The 3,043-nt window shown below is 40.5% G+C and overlaps 1 pseudogene; it reads left to right on the forward strand.

The window, feature by feature from the left end:
* The first annotated feature begins 624 nt into the window (after positions 1 to 624).
* Positions 625 to 1,370, forward strand: LOC105741454 (annotated as a pseudogene).
* Positions 1,371 to 3,043: the final 1,673 nt, after the last annotated feature.

Consider the following 3,043-nt stretch of genomic DNA (forward strand, 5'->3'; position numbering starts at 1 on the left):
TGTCTTTTGCTATGTGGAATTACTAAAACTTTCCAATGTTCTGATTTCTTGTTTACCAATCCTCCTTTAAATCCATTTCTGTCTTACATTTTCAGGAGAGACCAAGCCATTCTTTCAATATTTTGCTCAGAAATTTCAGCAAAGTGTCTAAGATCACCATTGACTAGCTCTGCCTTCCACAAATACTGGTGCACTTGTCAGTCAAATGTTTGTCAGTTTACACTAAGGTTCACTTTTCATCCATTGTCTAATAATGTGTTTTTCATTCCCATAATCATAGTAATCGTCACCATCCATATTTCTACACACATTTCTGGAGAAAACCCTGAATCAGAGATGTTGAAATTATCTGATGCTCTGTCTTCTCTCTAGTTGAGAAAAGATGCAGAAAAGAGGTGAAAAGGAAGGACCTGCTCACCTCACAGATTTTCACAGGAAAGAGAAGTCATTCTTCCTGGCCCTAATTGGAAGGATTAGATGTTTTAATTAAGAATACTGGGCTGGGGAGATAGCTCAATAGAATAAACTGTTGCCTGGGAAGCACAAGGTCCTGAGTTCAATCCTTCATACCACAAAAAAAAATTAATTAAGAATACTAGTAACTGCTTTTTTCTGGCTGGAACCATGGAGGGTGTAGAAGAGAAGAAAAAGAAGGTTCCTGCTGTGCCAGAAACTCTTAAGAAAATGTGAAGACATTTCGCAGAATTGAAGATAAAGTGCCTGAGAAAGAAGTTTGCCCAGAAGATGCTTCACAAGGTGTGGAGGAAGCTCATCTATGAAAAAGCCAGGCACTATCATAAGGAGTACAGACAGATGTACAGAACTGAGATCCGAATGACTAGGATGGCAAGAAAAGCTGGCAACTTCTTTGTCCTTGCAGAGCCCACACTGGCCTTTGTCATCCTGGTCAGGGGTATCACTGGTGTGAGCCCCAAGGTCCACAAGATGTTGCAGCTTCTTCGCCATCACCAAATCTTCAGTGGTACCTTCGTTAAGCTCAACAAGGCTTCAATTAACATGCTAAGAATGGTGGAGCCGTACATTGCATGGGGCACCCAAACCTGAAGTCAGTGAATGAACTAATACACAAGCATGGCTATGGCAAAGTCAGTAAGAAGTGAATTTCCTTGACTGATAATTCATTGATTGCTCGATCTCTTGGTAAATATGGAATCATCTGCATGGAGGATCTGATTCATGTGATCTATACTGTGGGAAGACGCTTCAAAGGGACAAATAATTTCCTGTGGCCATTCAAGTTATCATCTCCTCGAGGTGGAATGAAGAAAAAGACTATCCAATTTGTGGAAGGTGGAGATGTGGGAAATAGGGAAGACCAGATCAACAGGCTTATTAGAAGGATGAACTAAGTTATCGGTAAGGTGTTTTTATGATTTGGTCAGTTAATAAAGTATCTGCTTCCACATTGAAAAAAAAAAAGAAAGAAAAAAATACTAGTAACTGAGTGTGGTGACATTTGCCTGTGTTCCCAGGATACTAACATAGGAGGTCCATAAGTCCAAGTCCAGCCTGAGCAACTGAATGACTTAATGAGACCTGTAGATAAAAGGAAAAAGTAAATATAAAAAAATACTAATAGGGCCAGATATTGCTCAATGCAAAGACCCTTGGTAAAATCTTCAGTACTGGGAGGGGTTGAAGAGGGACATAGCAAATTACTTTCTTTTTTGTTGGTAAACCCTAAAACTCCTACCATGGATCCTTTTGTTTCTTTCTAAATACTTTATCTTTAAAAAAAGTAAAGAATAATTAGTGTCATGTGTTTTCAAACATCTGATCTATTTAGCCTTAATGAGCCTTTAATGTTTTTCTCAATGCAAGTTCAAGAAGCACAATTCTTTGCAGGGGGTTATAGAAAAAAATTAGTAATTACAGAAAACCACTATTTCTTCCTATTTCATAAATCATTTTTAAACAAGGGAAATATTAGTTTTCCAATGCTGTTAAAGAGGACTGAAGTAATTAATATCTGAAGTGGAAAATATGCATTTGCTAATTCCCAGGATGTGAGTTTCTCTGCTTCTGGCCAGCACCAGGGCTGCAGAGGTCCAGCCCATCAGTTTAGGTCATCACAGACTTGTACAAGATGAGATTGCTGCATTGCAATGCTCCTACCAAGGATACAGGTGAAGGAACAGAACTGTTATGGTAGAGCTTTTAAAAAATAAAGTATGGTAAATGAAAGAACAAAGCAAGGGAGCTCAGAGCTGTGGTAGAAGGGCATCAGACTACCACACAGCTGAGAAGGTCTTGGTAAAGCAGATGATCGAGCCCAAGAAGAGCTGTGAGCAGAAGGAGATGGAAGGAAACCTTGGACAGCAATGTTCCTGCTCTGGACAACAACCTGGGCTGAGATCACCTTTGGAGATCCAAGGACAGGGCAGCTAGGAGCTGGCATTAGTTGGGCTCTTTCCAGGTAGTTCTCTTTATGGGAGATCCAAAGTTCCTTCTACAACAATGCAGGCCTGCTTCTCCATGTGTGTTTCAGGAGTTCCTCTGGGGCTCTCCAAAGGAGAGAGGTCTGAACTCAGCCCCAATCACTGCAGATGGTCTGCAGGCCACAGCAGTTGCTCACAGTTGACCAGTTTACTCCTGTTACTCTCAGCTATCACCTTGGCAGCTGGATGCCCTAATAGTGTCATCTGCATCTTTGTGATTTTTTAAATTTTATTTTAAAGAGAAAAAAAAAATACAATAGGAGAGTAACAATAGTAAAGATATAATATATGGGCATTTGATTATCCAAACAACATTAGTGCAAACCTTTCTTTTCAAGGAGCCAAAAGAAATTAGTAGAATAGCTATCTTAACTATCTTCTTTGAGGGGCATAAGCAGCTGAACATCACACCCTTCTCAGGGTGGGCTTGGGTCAGGATTTCTATATCAGCTCCACCTAGAAGCAAGCCTGGCTCTGGGTTTTTTCCCACCAGGAGCCCTAGGTTAGAACAGAGGGATGCCAGGGAACCTCTCAAAACTTCCAGTGGGAGGGGGGCTTGGATCATGCTTTCTGAAAGATTTTAT

The sequence above is a fragment of the Octodon degus genome, unplaced genomic scaffold (genome assembly GCF_000260255.1).
Source record: "Octodon degus isolate 3935 unplaced genomic scaffold, OctDeg1.0 scaffold00001, whole genome shotgun sequence".
In the NCBI taxonomy this organism is placed as follows: domain Eukaryota; kingdom Metazoa; phylum Chordata; class Mammalia; order Rodentia; family Octodontidae; genus Octodon; species Octodon degus.